The sequence below is a fragment of the Lichenostomus cassidix genome, chromosome 3 (genome assembly GCF_008360975.1).
Source record: "Lichenostomus cassidix isolate B80296 chromosome 3, HeHo_3.0, whole genome shotgun sequence".
Classification (NCBI taxonomy): Eukaryota; Metazoa; Chordata; class Aves; order Passeriformes; family Meliphagidae; genus Lichenostomus; species Lichenostomus cassidix.
This window is the reverse complement of record NC_139483.1, coordinates 12,626,922-12,650,137: the sequence shown is the minus strand read 5'-3', so window position 1 is coordinate 12,650,137 and position 23,216 is coordinate 12,626,922. Positions and strand designations below refer to the sequence as shown.

General features: G+C 38.7%; 1 long non-coding RNA gene across 1 annotated transcript; it reads right to left on the bottom strand.

Moving 5' to 3' along the window:
* Window positions 1-11,214: 11,214 nt before the first annotated feature.
* Window positions 11,215-18,685, bottom strand: LOC146439103 (uncharacterized). Its single transcript, XR_014851225.1, has 3 exons — window positions 18,417-18,685; window positions 13,677-13,776; window positions 11,215-12,310 (listed from the first exon to the last, which is right to left on the bottom strand). It is a non-coding gene; the product is annotated as an uncharacterized LOC146439103 (long non-coding RNA).
* Window positions 18,686-23,216: the final 4,531 nt, after the last annotated feature.

Below are 23,216 nucleotides of genomic sequence, written 5' to 3'. Positions count from 1 at the left end.
AGTATGCTTATAGAATGTTTATAGAAGAAGACTTCTCAGCCATGTCTTTCATTTGGTTCTTTCAAATTCAACCTTAGCAGGCACAGTATTCTTTCATTTAACACACCAAACTCAATGTACTGTAATTAAAACAAAGATAATCTTATTTTTGTGTGAAATATATCTCTGAATTTTATGTTCTCCTACAATGCAGTTGACAAACTGAAAGTTTACAAATTAAAAGAATGAGATGATTTTATTAATTTTGCATTCTTACTCTTTCATTAATTGAGGAAGGAAAATAAGAAAGAGGTACCTGATCCAACAAAGACTTCATGTGTTTGAAGCATCAGAAAAAGATGCTTACCTTGTTTCCACTTACAGTTTCTGGTCCCTCAGGTGTTAAAAGCACACACAAGTCTCCACCACAAATCAAGGTTCCTGCTTTGAGATTTAGCATTATAATAAAAGCAATCTGTTTGTAAGAACAAATTTTCCAGGCCACAAGTGGCATGTGGCTCTGTATCATCTCCAGGAAAGGAGAGAGGCTTTTTAATAGCTACTCTTTGACACCTATATTAAAATATTGGTCTTTGTATTTAATGGATGGATAACTGATGAGATCTATTCAGATTCATCTCGGATCCTGCTCTGGAAAACTTTCTGCAGAAGATACCCATTAGACACTCTAAACAGAAGCCCTGTGATTCCCAGATAGGTAAAATACCTAATTATGAGTTAAGTAAAATAAACTTTTCTGTAAAGTTTTCAGCCTGAGCATAAGGTGGTGTTGCCTGAAATTGAATCCTCAGAGGAAACAAGTGCTCTCAGACATCCATGCTGCATCAAAGTATAAACTTGCTAAAGAAAGTGTAATTGCTTGGTTCCAAGAGACATGTAGAACTTTTTTCTTTTTCCTTTTTTTTTTTTTTTCTTCCAGAAAATGTTAAGCAACTTAAATGAGAAACAGACAGGATCCACAACAGAGCTAAATTTATATTACATTTTGAACCACAGCACAGGAGTCACTTACAAAGCACAGAGATTATTTTCTTTCAAGTCTTCCTCTAAAACAAATAATCTTGCCCCCCACACACACTTGTTGGAAGATCAAAAAGCTTATTTTAGCCTTAAAATCAAAGATTCCAGGAAATCCTGCGCTTGTTCATCCCTTCAGGTCAGGTATTCCAGTAGTCATATCTTTTAAAGGAGGCAATACATGATCCTTCGATGAAACAGTAAGGTAAATGACCTGCCCAGAGGGATTTTCTTTTCCCCTAACATTCAGAATTATTAGACAGGGTTGTGTTTGAAGGCCTCACCTTTATGGCCTATAGAAATAGTTTATCTTTTGCTTCATTCTGTTATAGCTCTATACTTCTTCTGGGACCAGAATCAATACAAAAACTAAAATAATTCAGGGGCCTGCAACTAGGCTGGCTGGATAAAATTTAAGTACTAATAAATTAAGCAAGAACTCTTAAATTTTCCATATTATTTCGTTGACGGGAGAAGGCAGCACATGCACAAGCTGACTGATATTTGATTTCCAAAAGAAAATCTGCATTCTGTTTCTTGCCATATCCACCTGCTCTACTCCACATCATCAATTTAAGCCAGAAAACAACATTCCAATATTTCCTCTGTATTTACAGCAATAGAATCACATTCTCCTCAAGTGATTTTAAAGTTGTATTTTTAGAAGATGTTTTTTTCATTTTACATTAATTCTGCTAGGAATGTATCAAGGATTCCTTGTTAGGAAAACTTTATTTTTTTACTAAATGTCAGAAACTTTTCAATAGCAGCTATGGCAGCAGTAGGAGAGCTCTTTGTCTGATCGTGAAAGTTGGGTATTGTTTTCACAGAACAAGAGGAAAAGTTAAAGAAAACACCGTTTGGTTTTTTTTTAATTCTCTTTCTCCTCCCTTCTGGAGTTAAATTACACCTTTTTGTTTCATTTTTTTATTCTTGGTTTTTAATAACAAATAAAAAATGAAGGCAAAAGACCTGCTCAGATTGTTGGGGTCAATTCTCGGAAATATAAGGGAAGAATTAAATTACCCAGCAAATAGGGATTTTTAGCATTTGTGTATGGATTAAAGTCAATAGGCACATTTGCTGAACTTTTTGCATACAGGAAGAGTCATTCCCAGCATCAGCCACATCACACAGACATGAACACAAACACACACATCACTTAAGGGAGAATGAAAACCCCTGCAAAGGAGATACTAGGACTTGGCTTCACATCAAAATTGACTTTCATGAGGAGGCTGCCATCTTATTTGGCTGTCATTAGTTTGCACTATGATGTGACAGCAAAACCTTCTCATTTATCCATCCAATCATCCATCCATCCATGGGTGGAAAAATTCAAATATCCCCTCCTTATATCTGTGACTCCTTTATAAATAAACTTGCAGAATGCAGTCCCACATCACCACATAAAACCTTTGCCACTACCAAAAAAAAAAAGAAAAAAGTACATGAGAAAGCCATATACAAGTGAAAATTATACAAGAGAAGCTTCAGAATTAATTACTGCAACTCAGACTGTGGAAAAACTCACTTATCAAGTTAAGAATGATAAAAGGAAAACAGGAAAAGCAGAGAAAAGCAAACAGAAACTGTTGTAGTACGAATCTGCCGTTTGGGAAGGAAAAAGCTGCTAAATCCCTCATGTATTTCTGTAAATATACAAGTATTTTGTACTGCTTGCTAAAGAAAAGGTTACAGCTCATCATGAACCAGAACCACTGTTAAGAAAGCAGAACACAGACATAAAAAGGAGGAAATTTTTACTTCACTCTAACGGGAATTTAAACCTAAGAAAAGCATTTCAGATGTAAAGGCACTAATCAAACAAATACTCTGACCTTGTATGACAGATCTGTGAAGAAAGATCATTTTAAGCTCCTTGACTAAGCCAATCAATTTGCCACCTTGCCCTTCCTGTGCTTTTTGTTTGGAAGTGTGCTTCCTTTTAAAAAAAGCTGGGATCAGAAAATAAAGGGAAAAATAATGATTCACACTCTTGGAATCCTTTAATTGCAGCACATGTATTTTTCTAGCACAAACACAGAGTTCCACTTGACGTTCTATCGTGTATGGAAGAAAGAGAACTTCTCTGCCTTTAGTTCATCCAACTCAAGACAACAAGGGATTCAGCACTTAAACTTGGCACAAAGAACAATTCACATTTCTCATTTATTCAAGTCCTTCTCTAATGAGCATTTGAAAAGAAAAACAAACATATTTGTTACCAAGAAAGGCCATGCAAATATTTAAGGCGCTGTTTGGATGATGATTTTGCCATAGGAATGGAAAATTACAGTTTCTTTTCACTTCCAGCTGCTGAGTCCTGAGGAACAGCTAACTTGGAGCTGCATTACAGGATAAAGGAAAGACACCGGGACAGCCAAGATTTGTTCCTGCACACAGATTGCACTGATGCAGCTGATGCAGCGAAAAAGCTTGCTCTGTTTCAGGTTGGTTAATAGGAAATGATCATTTAGATTACAGTTCCCAGAGAGATTTCACCCCTAATGCATCCCCTATTGTGGTAAGGGTTGTAATCCAGGATGGAGTTCCTGCTCAGAGCACTCACAGTGACTGAGTACTGAGGGATTTAGGGAATCACTGCGAATCAAACAGCACAGCTGATGCACACTGCAGCTCTCCAGAGTCACAGTTCAGTGTCCCATCCAGTGGGCCACTCAGGCAATCCCAATCTGCAAACATTTGGAATTGTTGGGGGTCTTAGCCCTTTTAGTCTCTTAGGATTTTTCCAAAGGTTGATCTGGTGTTTATTAGAAGTTTAAAAGAAGGGTGTTTGTGTGAGCTGAACGATGAGCTGGTTGGTCAGTGTACCATTGCAAGATTCATTCCTAGGTGAGAATAAGCTACCCATACAGATCCAATTATGTAAAGTCATGGTTATTAAACAGCTACTGAGTTGGATATAGAAGTGTGTGGTACTGGAATAAATCCCTTCATCATTTCCTTTTCATCACCTTCAGCAACACTTGGCTGTTACTGCAGCTTATAAATACTGAGGAAGTTGTACCAGTTAGAAATAAATTTGCTCTTGCAGTTTCCTGATTTTGATAGGCCACCAATTTTTTGGAATAAAATGTTGTTCTTTACACAGGTATCCCCTCATATTAATTCTATCATTATTCCATCATGAATCCAAGCTGGGAAAATAGTTTTTCTTTCTACCATCATATTTGTTTACACACCCTTGTCCACTGTTAAGTGCTTAATGGCTCTTTCTCTATTTGTCTCCTGGGATTGTTCCTAACAGGTAAGTGGCACTTACTAAAGCTAAAATAGGGAACGTTGCACCCTTGCGCCACAGACATAAAACACAATGCAAGTTCAACATTCTTTACAGGGGAAAACAATAGATCTTAACAAGCAAAGCAAAACTTTCAGCAGCTTCCTATCCAGCTCACAAACCACTTTGCTTCAGCAGGTACAAGATGAATGACAGATAGCACTGAGCTAATTTCAAGAAAACAACACCAAAACCAAAAACCCCAAATGGCCTGTTTTTCCTGAAACCACTGAATTTACACATTCATTTGTCATTATTATGTGGGGCTGTGTCTTATTATTTGGTTAGTATTGTTATTCTACTGCTAAATACTACATCAATAAAGCCATCTATCACATCATTATCAAAGCCTAACCTTGCAAGTAGGTTAAAATATTGGTGTTAATCCAATCTAAATGAATTAACATTTTATTTGGACAGTGGATTATAAATGCATTCATTTCCCACACAATCCACACTTTCTTGTTTTATTTCTTTAGTTTTGTTTTACTGCCCCAGTATTAAAAGGATGTGCTCCCACCCAAGCCCATGGTGAATCATTGCACTGCCACCTCAGGTTTATCTATAGAAGAAGAATTAATCAGGAATTTTGTTAAGAATGATTGCTTTCTGCTTACATATGTAGAAGCCCTATGCTGGCAAAAGCTACAACTGGGTGGTTACAGTAGAGGGCTTAAGTGATTACAGCTTCTCAGTCTCACTGGCAGAATGTTTCAATAGTTAAGAGAATCCCAGACCACAGAATTTCCTCATAAGGAGTGGCAGCCAACTAATACCATCACTTCTGGTGTATTCTGATAAGTTTCTCTTATTCTTCATTTACATATTTCTCCTACTCTGCTAGCAGACTGCAGAAGCTCCCTATTGTGGCAGCACAGATGAGGGCTTCACTGCCATTTCTGAATCTGTTTTCTGATAACTCTTTTAATCCATGCACTAAAGGTGAAGTTGATATTTATATGTTGATTTCACTGTGGAATCTATAAATTGTTTATTAGATGAGCACTCACAACTAGATGCTGCACATGGATCCAGCCAGCACAAATCACTGGGACTGCATTCAGCAAGAATGGCAGCACCACGAGGACAGGATGCCAGAGGAAGTTCTCACTTTCACTGCAGAGCAGAGAAGTATGGTTAATATAGCAAGAAGTCGTGAAGTAAAACAGATGGAAGAAACATTCTGAGTGTTAGGAAGGAAGAGAGAGCAGTAAGTAGTAAAGGGAGATGAATAATTTTGCACGAGCAGTCAGCATTCTGGTCAGACTTATGGGTCAGATTTAATAAATATTCATTTTCCAATCCTGTCTGGTTTACAGCTAAGCCATCAATACGATTATTGTCTCAGAGAGATTAGTTCTGAGAATGGGTGTTTATCATTTTCCTGATTAACTCAAAACATAAACTTTAAAAAACCCATTGGTTTTTTGTTCTACATGGTTGCAGAAGGGATGAACCAGCTAGAGGGCTCTCAGTCCTGTTAATTCCTGTGCAGAGATGGCAGCAAGCAAGAGGCTGGGATAGTCAGAGGTTGATCATTCACTGAGCTCCATCCACAGCCATGAAGAGTCCTGTGGCATTTTAGCAATAATACATGATTGCCATAACAATAATTTTAACACAATGATGACAACAATGCTGTGCACATTAACCAAAGGATAATCACCTTTTCTAATTCTCCAAAAGGTGATCAAGGCTTTAGAGCTGTTTATCCAGATTGTAGGATCAGTAAGGTGTAACAACATTGGAGTTTGTGCAACTGAAAACCACGAGCATCTGTACTGGTGCTGTAGAAATGTAGGATCGTTTGAAAATGTTCTTATAAATCTCTTTATAGGCCCCAAATTAGTCAAGAACACATAATATCTGCTTTTCTCTGACAGCATCACCTAGGAATTTTCAGATACCTGACAGCATATTTTAAAACTGTCTTATCACCATTGAGCCTATCACTTGCACATTTTGTGGTTACCTATCTGAATTATAGCCAAGGAAACTCAATCAAATTAGCAAAGGATGATAGATTATTTGAATAATTCTTTTCTTAGCAATAAACTCTTCCAAGTTCAATTTGAAATGACTCATCTACTACCACTGCAAAATCCCTCTCAGATAATATCTGACATAAAAATAGCATCAAGGGTTCAAGTGGAGAAAGACAGGTTTGAGACCTATTTGGCTCCAAGGACCTGATATAGCAAAACCTTTAAAGAACTGCTTTCTTTGAGTGGAAAAAAAATCTTGTATTTAGTGTCCTGGAGGTGATGACACACTTATCTGTCTATTTAAGAATTAAGAACCACAGAAACTGGGTTTCTGGGACTGCCCATAAACTTTGCAGTCCTGCTGATTCAGGAACTTCAGGATTTCTTCTGTTTCCCCTCAAATAACTAAGAATTTATCCACTGACTCAGACTGATATGTGAACAGACTGGTAATGAGCTCTCTTCACTTGAGGGGAGCCCCTTACTGATGGGAGTATGTCTGGACATTCTTCCAAAGACCTTTATTATCTCTTTTGCTGTTTGTGCTGACTGCTCCAGCATTTGGATATCCCAAATCCCAGCTGCTGCCTCCCTATGATGACCAGGATGTGATGCTCCCTCACCTAAAGGTTCCTTCATGCCTGCTCTAATGACAGGCAAAGAATCAGTGCCAATTCAACAGGATGACTGCAGGTGGACTTGAAAAAGAGACTTCATGTGCTTTTCCAGCCTGTGAAAGGATGTAAATCACACTATCCTGTTTCAAAGTCTATTAGAAGGTAGCAGTGATGTATAGTTCAACCTAGCACCTTTCACAGTGACTAATACACAGCTTCCCTGCTGCTCACCAGCATGACTGGTGATAATGGTCATGATGAATATCCACGCAAAATATCAGAGGGTTTTGGGAAATGATTCCCTTTGACTCATTAAGTACACAGGCTTCACCAGCAAGATAATGTGTCAAAAGCTGTTTCTGAAGAAGGCAAGCTACTTCTTCATTTAAACAATCCAGGATAATTTTATGACTGAACATGCTTTGGCTATTGCAAATGCAAGGCAAAAGTGAATGTTCCCTCCTTTAAAAGTTGGCTTTGCAGTAGTCAAGAAAACATTAGAATTACTCTCACTGCAGTCATATCTCAATTTTGTATTCTTAGAATTTTGTGATTATAATATTTTCTTTCAAAACTTAGTCTCCCCAGTAGGAAGAGCTACAGGAGATATGCTACCTGCATGAAGAGACAACCATGCAGGAGATTTACTTGTAACCTTTAACCTGAAAATGCAAGAAGTATTTCTTTCACTGCTTAATCTGACATAAACCACAAACCTCAAATATATTCAAGCCTGAAATATGAGGAAACGAGTAATTGGCATTTATCCAAGTGTCTGTGTTAAATGGGTGCTCAGCAGAAATAAGGAGTGGAAGGCAGGCAGAAAAGCTACCATTGCCTACGTGATGCTCTTTTCTCCCAGGGAACTGTAAGGAGTTTGGACAAGAAATGAATAAGCAGAATAAAAGCACAGAAGAGCCAGTGTAGCCAGTCTCAATTAAGGAGGGGGATGGGGAAGTGGGAAGGGCTGTGAAAAGGCAAGAGCAAGAAAGGAAATAAAAAAGATTAAATACTACATTAATAATTGCGAAAAAATAATCTTTTCTCTAAAAGGAATTGATTGTATAGAGCCATTCATCTTCTGACACTGTCAACACACACTTCTGTCTCTGCCTTAGAGAAGCTTCTTTAATATTTATGAAGGGCCACTGTCATTTTCCCCCTCTGCCTTTCTGGTTGCATCCTTTATGACTGACTGCTTGTTGCTAATGTCAGAGCCCTCAGGGAGAGGAATCATCCCCCCCAGCCCCACCAGAGCTCTAGTTTGAGGCTGATGAGTGTGAAGAGGGATGGCAGCTTGAGGGACTCTGCAGCTTGAAAACATGTCCAGCACAGAAAGGCAAGGGCTGCTCAGTAATCAGCTCTTTGTGGCTTTTACTTCCAGTCTGTGAGGGAGATGTACTGCTGCTTGCATTTCCTCCTAAATGGGAAAATAAAGCACCATCTCACTGTATTTTAATTGTTCCAAACAGAAAAAGATGAACAAAAAATGTTGTGATGTCCTTGGAATTAAAAGTACCACATTTATAGTGCATTATAAATTAAGCACATCTTAATTTGCCCTATTGCAACAGGAAGGAAAAATTATCCAAACTTCATCTGCCTTTCACTGTCCATTATAAATGCATTAATAAAAACAGGCTTACCAAGTAATCTGACAAGGCCTAGAGGTGATAACAAATGGTAATCCACCTTTACAATGATTTTACATGGATATGCCAGCACAGCCCTTGGAAATACTGCTTCCAGTTCCAGCCTGCCAGTTCAGCTATGGAGAGCTTGAGAAACACAACCCTTAACAAGAAAAATGGGAATTTCCTGCAAACACAATTCTGAACATGCAAAACAAGAGTGCCCTGCAAATGTCCCTGGTAGATACTAGAAGGAATCCCTCTGCAAACACACCATCAATGCCCTCATCTGCCATCCTGCGTTCAAGCCACAACCAAATATATTTACCAAGTGACCAAAAGTAACTTGCTGTTCTTGGATGAAGAGCTTTATCCTGCTGTGCTCCAGGCTGCTTTAAAGACACTAAAAATACAGACTTCATGGCTACGTGCTGGACTGAGAGAACTGTGCTTGTGCTGCATTGTGGCTCAAACTTAACATGATATGTGATGTCAAAGCTAGAAAATTGGTTTGTTTCTTAAAGTGGACAGGAGATGGGATTTAAACTGCCTTAGCTGGAGTCCTATAATCAGTCATCCAAAATAAATTTTATTATTTAAGACTTATTCAGAGGCAGACAAGCTGAAAACCTATTTTTATAGAATAAAAATGTTTATAGGCTCCCATAACCATTTAAATTGCTTCTTCATACATGTTCTGCATGGTGATTTCTTTTGTTTCATTTGTAAGACATTCTGTTGTGCTTTGTGACTGTTCTCAGCAGTTTGGAGCTGCAAACATTACACACTGGGGGTTTCTTATTTGCTAACAGCATCAATCTAAGACTACTCTATACACACCCTGTGATAAAAGAATCACTTTGGTACACAGGTTTGAATGAACACAGGATATCCCACCAAAACTCTCCAGCAGCCCCTGACTGTGTAGATAGATGTTTGCTAATGCAAATAGATTTTTGAGATTTTGCTATAATTTCACTGCAGATGGGTGCAAGTGAGGTTTATCTGTGTCCTGAGCCAAGCTGGCTGGCAAAAACGTTAATGCAGGTATGTGGCTTTGAAACAGGAGATCCCACATCCCTGGCCAGGTGCTCAGAGCTGAGAGCAGTGCCCAAACCACAGCAGGTTGGGCTGTGTGAGCTCCCAGCTGCTCTGTGCTCACAGCACAGGGTTGTAACCATCTGATTTTGGGTACACAGGGTTACCAGGGCACTTGGATTCCTTGATCACTTCTCCCATGCAGACTATTCATATTCCTCTGTAAAACGGGGCACATGGACATAGTATAATATTCACTTCTCCACTGCTTTATTTGCCTCAAGGGCAAAGTCCCAAGGGATGTCCCACAGCATCTCACAGAACAGCACTGGAGCCACAGCAGATTTATGAGCTTATAGTGTTTCACTGGACTTTCCTGAGAAGCTCGGCTACAAATATTTCCTCTCCAGACCTACAAATACCTCCTCGCCAGACGTGGTATCCTAGTGTGGAGGAAAATAGCATTCAATGGAATAAACTTCCTGATAAACCTGATGTAAGGTGTGTAACAATATTTTCCAGTTTTCTACTGGAAATCAAAATAATCATTTTTCAGTAGAAGATTTATTTTTAACCTTTTCACAGCAGCCTGTTTTCCTGAGTTTGGGAGAAAAAGAAGAACAGCTAATAGCTATTAGACATGTCTTACTGGTCAAAAGCATTTTCAGGGAAACCAGCAAACCCAACTATTTTTATCTCATTTCATGCCCTCGTGGGTTATGAAAATGAGCCAAGTCTTTTAGAAAGCTGTATTGCACTTAAATTGGCTTTTGCTTCAAAATGCAAATCTTCCCTGCCAACACATACAGAATGTAAAACTTGCCAACTGGATGACAAGCAGGAAGAAGAAGATTGCAAATGATGTTGCAAAGACAGGAGATAAAATACACAGCCTAGTAGGATATACATGTATAAAGATTCCTGCCATGTATATTTACTCCTGTGTAATCTGGAAATGACTGAAATAATGACAACATTACTTTACAGATGTTATGTATTTAAACATTTCTTTTTTTTTTTTTTTATTTTAAAGGATTACAGGGAATCACAAATAAATGACTTTTTTTCATGCTATCCCACTAAGGGGAGCAAAAATAGTCCTTAACTACTGTTTTGGTTTTGCTTTCAGGTAGAAATAGGGCTTCATCTCTGAACTCATCCTATTGCTACAAGTTTCAGTCATCCTTCTTCTCTTTGTGAAAATGTGAGGACCCTAACCCCAAAAACACCTCTATTTGCATCTCTGGACAGATTGATCCAGAGAATAGATCAGATCTTAGATATTACTCAAAGACTTGCTCATCTCCCTAACGGATTGTATTAAGATGAGTCAAATTCCACTGAATTCAGAGCTTTCTTTAATTGATTTCATGGGATGACAGATATGTGTGATGATACATTCATCAGTTTCTGGTATTAGAAAAGAAAACAAGTGTTTTTAATTGACTCAAATAATATATATAGCACCAAAAAAGTTCATTGCTGTGTTTGGGAAGTTACTTCCTTTTTTTTTTTCTCAAAGAAAATTTTTGGATCCACAAAGTTCAAGTGAATTCCTTATCTACCAAGATGAATTTTGTAATCTTTACTAAATATTAATGCTGAACAAGAATCACCACTTCTCTGTCTTTATAAAAAATAGTTGTCTCTAGAACGTGTCAGACAATTGTTGGGGTTATTTTCCCTTTAAGATTGATTTAAATAGTTTTAAATGTGCTATCACCCTTGAAATATTTCATAGGAACAAAGACATAGAGGTCAGGAGTGTGTCAAAATGACATTTAAATGTCAAACCAGTACTTGCTTTATTGAGATATGAAGTAATGTCTGCCTATTCACTGAAAAAGTGTTTAAGTCTATTTCAAATTTTCAAAGACAGCTCTCCAGTAATGATGTCTTTGAGTGATTTTGCAGAGACATGGAACAGAAACTGAATAGATTTGGTAGCGGGGAATAAAATTAGGAATTATCTACTGGTCTGACATGGAGTCAACATCACCACATTTCCTCTGTATTTGCACACAGTGTGAATTAAAGCAGAGAGAAATCAAATAAGGAACTTACCTCTGTGAATCACTGTAGCTGAAAAATAACAGAAAAGATCAAATGCCACAAAGTTGGGGACTGAAAAGACTTCTTTACCACAGCTAAGCCAACATTACTTGTACCCATTTACAATGAAAGGTAAATACAAAGGAAATCAGCACTTTTGAAATGCAAGCATAAATAACATAAATAAAACTATTTTCTTGCAGGCAGAATATTTGGAACTGCAGCCTGACTTTATATCTGTCAAATTAGAGTGTGCCTTACCTGCTGCTCCCACCTTCAAGTGCTATTTTGAGGTGGAGCTCCTCCTCATGGTTCAGGCCTTCCCAGAAGGGAGGAGGAGATGGATTTCAGCTCCATCAAGCATTGACAAGACAGGTCAGGGTGGCAGTGAAAGACACACAAGGACTCTCCTTCTGGTCACAGCTTTCATCCTCATTGCCATGGGCCAACCCTGCCTTCTGACACATTTTCAAAAGTAGGGGAAGAACCTGCAATCCCTGAAAGAGATGCAGAGCTTCTCCTCCATGCCTTCAGTGACCTTGTAGGAGTGTGTGTTTGTTTTGGCACCAGGGGATGAGTTCTATTTCCATGGCTGGGATGTCCTTGGCTGCTGCAGGACCACCTGGGTGGCCACTGATCTGTTCTGGATGAGATGCAGGTTCCTGTCTGCCGAGAAGAGAAAGGACCACAGTCATAATCACACTAATTTCTACCATGCAGGTAGCAGAACAGCTGTCTGTTAATTACCTTCCCTGACTGGTAGCTTAAATTGATTTTGGACTAGGAGTACACAAGTTAAAAAACAAGTTGTATACTCTAGTGTAAATCTTGTGCCTTTTTTCTCTCCCTGCATTGTTTGGGTTAGAAAAGGGAGAGGATGGAAAGTTTTCATATCTTCCTTCCCCCAAACTTATAGTTCTTACCTCAGAAATTCATACTTTGAAGCTGTTGATTATTTAATGGACAATTATTGTGTGGTTTTTATGACGTATTGAGAAATTGTGATCTTGCTGTGCTGTGCAATACTTTCAAATTATGGGACAATCTGCATTCCTGCTGCGTTGTTAGGTGACAATATTTGGGTACCTCAGCTGACAGGAGGACACTGTCCTTGCAGTGTAGTACACTTTATGCTGGCTCTGGCAAGCGCAGCCTGCAGACATTAAATGCTGCAGACATTCAAAATACCCGAAGAGCATTTTTCATCCAGTGTTATTTCTCACAAATATGCTTAGGTGACAGCTTGTTTAATATACACTGAATAATATGGGTCGTGCTATTTGCCAGCAAGTGAGAGAGCTCCACCAGCCAGCATTTTATTAGGTGAATTACTATTTAGTGTTCCCACCATCGTAATATTTACATTTCCTTTTTATTTGGTGGATTGCTAAGGCTGCACTGTGGCATTTAGATTAGCCCTGCACGAGGGGCTGTGTGAAAAAAAAAAAGCACCAAGAGGGTGCATCCTTGAAGGTCACACAACACAGTGGAGAGCACAAAAAGTGCTTTTCTTCAAGGGCTGAGGGCTCTACCTTAATTCTGGGGCCTGAATCCAAAAATTGTTATGGGCACTGAGGCTATTAGCTACTCTATCAATCCCAGCTTCCTTTGACTAGAAGAGGATCAAAAATCCCCTGAATTCAAGGGGCAACATGTTAAGGTTTAAAAGGGGTCAGCCTCAGGATTACCTGGATGTAGGTTTCTTGTATAGGTCACTGGGCTAAGTCATGACCATTTTTATGGCAACTACAGGACAAAGGGGCTCTTTATTATCTTCTCCTCCCCAGCTGTATGGCTATAAAAAAACCTATTGCCTTATAGCCAAGCGTAATTTAAAGAATTTGCACACAAAAATTGGGCAAAGCATCTCAAGATCAGGATTCTGGAGTTCTGGTTCATCACATGTCATACATATCTCCACATATGAAGTTCATCACCTCCTTATCCAATTGCAAACAGCTCTGCAATAGCCTGTCCAGAATACTTTATGGATTACAGAAAGAAGAAGAAAACATAAATGGCTTCTCAGTACCTCCAGATTCTGGGTGTGTTTGTCCCACGAAGAGACTTTCTCACAGCAGCACCCATGTGAGAATTCACACCCATGGCCCAGGGCAGTCCCACAGGAGATGCTGTCCCAGAGACAAAAGCAGCAGAGACACATCAGCACTGCACCCCAAGCACACTAATCAGAGCTGGCACTTGCTAGCACAAGCTAACACAGCTCTGCTCTGGGCTGACACAGCTCCCTTGCTCTTGAACACACTCACAGCAGTCTGGGGATCTCTGCTAGAGCTCTGTTTTAATTCAGACATGACCACAGACATGCAATATCAGGCCCATCAAAATCTTTCTGTCAGGATGTACTCAAGGACCCAGAGGCAGTGTGAAAAAAAATGTGGATTTTTTTAAAGCATGGTTCTGAATGGCACCATATCCATAGACTCACTGTTCATCAGACAAATGATTCAGATGATCTGCCTCTTTTAACTATTGTTTTCTAATCCTATTTTATTCCATTCAGTTTTGCTAATGTAATAGGTTGTTTCCTATTTTCCTGTGCCATGACTGGTTGTGAGCATGTGTCCAGCACAGAATCTCAGATCTAAATTTTCAAATTTTTTTCTCTGGAATAGACCCGGTATTGCAATTTTGAATTTGGGCCATAGACAGCTTTTTGAACCCAATTTGCTTCAGACAACAGAGACTTTCTGAAGTCAAGAAATTACTTTTTCTTTTTTTTTACAATGCAAATTAAAACCTGGTTTACTAAGCATTACCCACCCCCGACACACCACTGCTCCACCACCACCACCACTGCCAATAAGCATGCTGCTAAGTGCTGATTTTGGAACCCAGAATTCCAGAAATTAGTAGTGATGAAAGTAAAAAGCACAAAGGTCATATTTTTTTCATGAGAAAATTTCCCATCCATTGGTGCTCAGCTGAGTTCTACTGTCGGGACCTTCTAGAGTCTGATCCACTTAGAAGAGGCCAACTGATGTCTCAGGCTATTTCCTCACAAACTTTGTGGCATCTCTGACTTCATAATTCTACTAATTACATGGTAAAGGACTTTTGTTTGTTTTTCTCTCAGAAAAAAATAAAAGTCTTTTTATTGAAATCATGATTTTTTTTTAATGATGGAACTTGATACTCTTCAGCACTTTCGAGAATCTTCACCTAAGTAGTGAAGAACACTACATAAATCCCTTTCCACCACTAAGGAGACACAAATACCAGTAGACATAAGTGAAAAAAATAACAGTTTGCTTAAAAAAAAAAAAAAGTAGTATTAGTACTAGCAAAAGGCCCAAAGGAAAATCCAGAGGAAATTATGGGCTCCTCTAAGTGCATAATAAACTTACTCAAAAAGTTCTGGTCCTTTAACAGATTTCTCAAACCAAATACATTATTGCATATATTATTTCCTTTCTCTTTTTAAGGAAACTTTGATATTCAATTTCTGGATATAACTTTCAAACATTAGACTCTGTTGAACTTGTAGGTTCTAGAAATCTTGTGACTGACATCAGTGATGAAAGATGGTAAACAGTGTAATTATAATTCATAAATCAAATGTACAGCTAGGAGATGCTAAAAAAAAAATTAATGTGGCTCCTAATTAACTTTCAGTAGCAAAGAATAAAATAGTTTAGAAAAAGTTTTAACAGAAATTAATTTGTCTCTTCTTTCCTTCAGAAATTAATAGCGAAAATCAATTATCTTTGCAGAAAAATGCAAGATTCATGTTTTTGTCAATCAATAAAGGTCTGATTACACCAAAGAAACAATTAAGAATACGACAGCAGATCTAAACCAGCATTTTTTATTATCTTTGCTGGAACAGAAATAGAATGAACAGCAGCACTGCAGAAGGACCCAATGTTTAACCAGTCTGTTGCTCTGTCACAGAGCAGAAATTCAGCTCCAAATAGAGGCTATAAGTGCCTTATTATCTATTACCTTAGCTAAGCATCTGCTTGCAGAAACCTATCTGAGAAAGGTGGAGTTTGAGAAATGGTTAGAAGATGTTTTGCAGATAAAAAACCCAAATAAAAACAATCAAATAAAAATTGTTTCTCCATAGAAGAGTAAGTATTGCCATGAAATAATTTATCTAGTTCCAATGCCACCATTATGGGTGAGACAGTAAACGACTGTATGTAACCTATACACAGGAAAAGTAAAAAAGCTCTTTTTGGGAGGCCTTTCAGACCTTGACTATCATCAGCATGACAATCAGTGAAGCCACTGCACATCCTTACCCATCTCCAGTCCATCCTGTGCCACCCATGGGCTTTCTTTGGGAATAGGAATCACAGCAAGGAATAGGCAAAATACACTCCCTAGTGTTAAGGCCATTTTAGAAAGTCTATTCATTTCATAAATCATCTCTGGGGGATATATCCAAGATAGCTTTCCTTAGAGAAAACCAAGCTAGCTGATCATCAAAGTTACAGGCTGAAATTTACGCATAATTTGGCAAACTTCATCTGATATTCCTGAAGGAAATGATGGAGCCAATTTTTGTAGACAGATTATTGTTTTCACTTGAAGAAAATGCACACACAGAGTTTAGTTTCAGTCCACTTATTTCAAGATCTCCTTGTCTTGCTTGTTGTATTTTCAAGGGTTGGCATCCAAGGGCTGTCATGCACTTCTTAATAATTATGACATCTGGTCAGGTCATTTTTCAGAACTAAATGACACGCAGCTTTCAGGTTTTCATTGTCCACCCTGGAAAAATAAATGCTGAAGCTTTCCTTTCATGTATGGCAAAAGCATTTCCTATCAAGATCACTACTCTTCCTGCTTTACTGAATTGCCATGTGACTGGAATGCATCACAACACACAAACCAGACAAGAAAAAAATGTTTCTGCTCTCAAGAAGGTTAGGTATGCACTACATGAAAGAAAAAATAAATCATGTGACTCCTCTATGAACTTTGGAACAAAATCCTGACCTGTGTTTCTAGAGGATTGCCTGCTAAAGATGTGAGATTGGTATTTTTTCTAACACAGCCATGCAGACATTTACAAGTAATTTGATGAACTGATTGATTTGGCCAAAAATCATGCCCATGAATCACAAATGAGAACAGAACCAGCAAGCCTTTTATAAACTGTGTCTGCTACCAGTGATCAAGGCAGCTTATAGACCCTGATCATAAAACTTGATTTACTTGTGACAGCCACATAATCACTCTATTTGGGCTGATGTGGTCACATTTCCATGCTAATACAATACTTTCAAGAAAAAATTAATAGTGCATTTATTTATTATCTTAAGATATTAAAAAAAACCACCTTGCATATATATTTTACCATGACTCTCCTCAGTATTTCTGTCCAGGGAACACTTTGGGACCCTGCAAAGTGCTACCATTCTAACCAATCAGCTTTCTTGCAGCATGAACTGCTATTCATCACAAGAAAACATCTGCAATCTATTCTTGTATAATTAGCATGCATTTGTAATGCTGTAGATACTTTTATTTCTGTGCAATTTCCATGCTAATGCTGAAAGCAGAGAGACCAAACTCCTCACTGCTTGATGTCTCTCCATGACTGAGGTTTCTCCCTCAGCTCAGCTGAGCACCTTTGGGATGTGGAATGGGAGAGGGGATCTTTTTAAAGGATGAAAGAACTTTTCTTTTTCTCAGGCTCAATCTGTCTTTAAGAGAAAAATTTAGCCTATTATAACACTATGTAAAGCCCCGTTTTCTTTTTTAAATGGTAATTACAATCAGTGCACTTCATACTATTATTTGCACTGTGTGACATTAAGTTAAATTCTTTTTCAGTTAATTTATCGTTTGCTACTGATCTCTAGTGCCCTTCAGACACTCTTGAAAATAATTATTTAGGTCTCTATTAAAATATTTTGATGAATAAAACCACTGAAGTACTAGTTGATGACCACCAGCTATATTTTAAGCAGAAACAAACTTGGAGCTTTGGGGGTTTTGTTATTTTTAACATTACTGGAAGAAACTGGAACAAAGCTAATGGTGAACAAGCTTTCTAATGCTCTCTAATCTTGTGAGTCAAAATAACACTGACTACATTACTTTACACATAGGCACTCTTTTGGAAAGCTCTTGCCTGATTGCTATATTAAATTATGGAAAAGCCAGATTAATAGAATCACACAAAGGTGATAGCTCATCTCTCTGCCAAGGCAGGGTGGTTTTAAATCCTTAATACCTCAAGTCCCACATTGATTATTGTAAAACAAGGTAAGGTTGTATACATTTTACTGTGTAAAAGACACAGTTCTTGTCCTGACCGTCTTTCAAACATGAAAACTCTGATGCCACCAAACTCTTGAACAGAATTGCATGAATTTTGATAAATTGGAGCCTGAAATGAGAACAGATCAATTATTCTTGTTGGTACATCCATCTAGGAGAGGGAGAAAAACAAAGAAAGAAAAAATAAAATATTGCCCTATTTTGGATTCAAAATGGATGGAATCAATTTGAGAGGAAAATATTTTAAATTGGAATTAGAGTATCCACAATCCTTGTTAAAAGGTTTATCTCAAATATCAGCCATGAGAAATAGTTTCTTGTAGTGGCAAACTTTTGAAAACAGCTGTGGAAAAATTCAGTTATACAAATCAAAAGCCAGAAACTGCAGATTATTAATAATACAGAGGCTAGTTTTAGCTTGGTGATTTTTCTTCATCTGTGTTCAGGCTGCTGCTGAAAACCATTCTCACCCCCTGCTCTGAATTGCAGGAGATCAGAGAGTTAATGACATTACCAACTTGCAGTACATTGCAGAGTTTCTGTTTCACAGCATGTCAGCTGTACTCATTCAGCCATCTCTGCATCCCAGCACCTGTAACAATATACAGCACGAAAGTAATATTGAGGAGCAGATTTAATCATAGTTAAATTTCAAAACTAGAAGTTGCCTGCTAATCTGAGTGTTTCTGAGCTGCACTCTAGATCAGCGTGTTTAAGATGAACAGGAATGCTTTTTGCTATGACAGGATCAGCTGAAGTGAGGGGAGTCAAGCGAATGGGATTTATTTGCTCTAATCTTCCTGAAATCAAGTGTGCTTTATGTAAGTAAACTGTGCTTGTGAATGGCTATGTATTCTCACAGAGCTCACACCTTCTCTGTTAATTTACTGTTTACATAAATGACGTGTACTTATGTAGGACAAAGCCAGTAATTTAATGTTATGTTTTCTTCTGTGTTACAAGAAAGGATGGAAGAAACTGGCATATCCTTAAGGGAGCACATCACCAGTGCAGTGTCAAATATCATCACATCGTGACTAATACTCCGTTTTGCATCTTACATATTTTTATCTTGCATTTGTTTTGTGCTCTGTGAAGTTAGGTTTCTGAGTGGGCACTTCAGAGCAAATATAAGCCTGGATGCCTCAGTGGAGTTCAAGAGTACTTTTTTCTCCACAAATCCCCTCCCACTGCCTCCTTGCCATCCCCTCAGAGCCTGAGCCTCTCATGAAAGAGGCTCCCTGAGTCATTTAACACCTTTCTTTGAGAAGGCTCAGCCTCTATCACCTTATACATGTGAAAAAGCACCAAGACAGCCTCCTCCAGATGCACTCGACACAGGCAGTCTCCTGAACTTAATTCCCTGCTTCTGGGAATCTCAGAAAATGACTCACCTATTTCTTTACCCCTTCTTTTTATCTCTCCTCTCTCCTTGCGCTTTTCACCCGGCAATGAGTTCATCGGGGTAATGCTTACCAGTCAAGTTGCACAGAAGGCTCCAAAACAGACCCCCTGGGCTTGACAGGCCCTTCAAGTCAAGAAGTCTCTCTCTGGAAAAGCAGCAGAAGACCATACCTCACACCAACTCCATTGCAGTGGCAGGCAGTCGATGGAAACACAATAATATCGATAAAAAATGTGCAAGGCCTATGATGTCCTCTCTTCTGGGGCCACAGCATCGATGAGATGTCACTGACAAACCACCAGGAGTTGCCACAAAGCTCTGACACATTGATTTTCTGAAGCTGGGGTCTCCACCTGTATTTCTATTAAAACAAAAGATCCAGGGATTCTTCCTGAGCACCTGGGAGCTGTTGGCTACGGAGTCAAGCAGTTCAGAATTTGTGCTGTTTAATTTCAGCCCTGCAAACTACCCAAAGCTCCTGTAAAATAAGAGTTCATTGGGGTAAAATTGACAGTGAAGGTACTTTCTGCAGCTAAGCTTCCAAGTCAAAATGCTTATTTCTAAAAAGATGGGGGGAAGGGCAAGGGAAAGTGAGCTAAAAATCTGTGGTCATGTTTTCTACATTGCAAAGAGTTGCTCAATAGAAAACTCCACAGCATAAGATTGAATCCTTCTCTGATGTGCAGCCTCACCTAACATTTTAAGATGCAAGATTTCAGGATGCAATTTTATGTTCTTTCTGAAAGATTTCCAGATTCACTGGAGACAAACCAACTTGCCTTGATATTAAAAGATTTAAAAGTTGGATTTCTAGCTATACCAAATTTCTTCGACATCCTAGTTGTGAATGAAAGAAATGCAATTAGCATGTGAAAATTAAAAATGGAATGTAGCAGTGTAGGGATTTGACACCCTTGTCTGTGCTCTGTGATGATATCTCAGCTGCTTTGGCAGAGTTGACTCTTGACTACATTTCAGTGACATTATGTTTGAAAATATCCTGTCTAGCCATCTCCCTGTGTCATGAGGTTCACTCAGCTCCTCAGAAGAGATACTCCAAGCATCTCTGACACTTAGGTTGTGCCACACAAGCACAATAAAAAAAAGGACTTAGAAAATCAGACTATCACCCTTTTTCTTCACAGGTATGATTTTACGCACACACACACACATATATATATATATACAGGTTTATTTACTTAATGAGGCAGCAGTCTCCAGAAGGTAGCTAAAAATTAAAATGCAGCTGGAAAAACAGCTGCCTGAATCGGGAAGGGTTAAGAGACAGAGCTGCTCTCATGCAGTCCAACATACTTAAGACAAGCAAACAGACAGTCAACAAGTGCCCTTAGTTTTGTTCTTTTGGGAGAACTGAGATGGAGGAGACAAAATGATTTGCCCTGTGAAAAAGTGGGGAAGAGCCTTCTTCCATGAAAGTCATCCAACCTCAATTTCCTTAGTCCAGCCTAGTAGCATGCCCTTGAGCCAGTACTGGTCAATTTTACTAAAATTTTACAGTCTTGAAACAATATTCCATGATCACTCCTGCGACACCAGAAAAGTCTTTACTTGCTGAGCATAAATACATCCTCAGCAGCCCTTTCACAGAAATAGATCTGAAACTCTGAAGCTGCAGGAAGATCCAGTACTTCAGGGACTCATACTCCCAACCAGCAGTGCAAGATTAGTATCAGGCTCAAGGCAGAAAACCAGATATCTTCTTTTAGGGAAAAAAAAAAAAAAAAAAAAAAAAAAAAGTAGAAGAGTTTGTATCAAAAAGGTCCTTGTTTTTAAGCATATTCTTCTTTTTCTGCCTTATTAATAAGAAACACTGATGGAAAGAAATGGAAACGAAGGAGACAGAAATACTGAATGAGAGTAATATGCTCAAAAAAAACCTTTCTTTCAAAGGAAAGTCATAAAATATGTAGCCCAGTTGTTCTTTACTTTCTAATCTGGCTTTCTGATATAATGAAAGTTCACCCAGAAAGACACTTGCTCATTCATGTGCTGGTTCTGTCAAAAAAAAGGGGAAATGCAAATAGCGGGAAGAAGAGATCAACTTAATCCATTTCAGCTTAACTGTGCAGGTGAACGCAGGAGGAAATTATATAAACTGAAATCTGTGGAATTTTTCTCTCTTTAAAAACACTCCTTTAGACAGCAAATATTTGTTGAAGATTACCCCATATTTTTGGCACTCCTAATTAGCGACCAGAACACTGGGGTTATGCCACCACATCTGGCCCTTCTATTTGCTGAAAACATCAACAACCATGCTGCTGTCCCCACTCCTAATGGGATTTAGTGCCACGTGCCCTGTGTTAAATGCACAGCAGCACCTTCCCCTGCAAGCAGCAGGCAGAGCCAGCCTGTCACTCAGGGACACTAGTCCTGGTGGCACTGGGTTTGCAGAGTGTGCCAGAGTCAGTCATGTATACGAGCATCACCTCGCTGACAGCCACAGGGAGATATTCAGGGCAATTAGAATGGTAATCAAGAATTGACATCACCTCCTGCTCAGCCCATGTTGTTCAATGTGAAAATAAGCTCAATTAGTTCTGCGTTCAGGGTTTGGGTTCACATTAAGTTGTGGAAGCGGCAATTAATTCGGGCTTCTCATTTTGGTGGGTTATTAAAAAAAAAAAAAAAGAAAAAAGAAGCATTTGGGTAGTTGTTTTCACTCTTAATAAGAGCACAATTTACTCTTAAGGTCAGAAGTGTGACATATGTTCTGTCTTGTGTTACAAAAATAATGATGTATCGGGTCATCTGAGCTATACAGGGCTGAGGGGAAATAAGGAGAAAGCAAGACAGAGAAGCAGCTCCTGGCTGGGTGTTGACGTGATTCTCTCTTTCTGTGCAGCCATCATTAAAATGCCAGGCTGCTAAATACCTCAGAAAATAAAACCTCGCACTAAAAAGAATTATTTATTGGTTTGGATTGCAAAACAAAACCCTCTTGTAGAACAGGCATTCAAAATAACTGTTTTGATATTCAGGCGGCACCTAGCAGCGAGACAGCTTGTCAATGCTTCCTTTATAAAACACTCATTTCTTAAAAAGCATCGCGTTTCTTGTCAGCTCAAAAGAAAAATGGTTAAATCAGCTTGTCTATTTTTGAAATGAAGATCAGCAAAAACCAAATCAAAACAAAACAAGATGTTTCAACTGTTTTCAAGTTCTATTTATATTTTTTCCCAGCAAAGAAAAATTTTATCTTCCAGAGGAAAATCCAGGAAAGCCCGTATTAAGAATGATTTTTTAAAAACCTAATACTGCTGCTTAAACTGTTTAGTTGTCTCAAAGGATGGACTGTGAAGTTGTATTAATTTTAAGAATTAGGAAGACATCAGCAGTATCATTTCCCATTGTTTTCTGGGAAGCACATTGAGGAGCACCTTCTCAGTCATCTTTTCACTTCCCATACAGAGCACTCAGTTTGCAGTGCTATTTTCACTCCCAGAGGCAAAGCAGCCTTCAGAGAGGTGTCTGATTGCCCCATACCCCCCAAATTGGGCAAATTGCTCAAGTAGCAGGGTAATTTATTCCTCTCCAAATGAAGTGCTGCACACCAGACTCCAGGAGAAATTCCCAGCACCTTACTCCATGAAATCAATGAGATGATTTCCAGAGCAAGGGTATAGGAAGACAGGAGAGTTTCTGTCAGGTGAATTGCTCCATCAGCTAAAATGCTTGGAGAAGGAATCAGCATGAGCTTGCTGATGTACTCTAACCCAGTGAGGGAACTGCTGCAGTGCCCATCCTCCATCAAAACATTTTTGGTGGTGATGCCCACATTAGTTTGGAAATCTGCTCTTTAATCCACTGCCACTGGTGTCCAAAGCAGCACTAATTCAGTAGGGATGAGAAGGGAACCAGGCCAGCAGTGCTTCTGAAGGGAAGCTA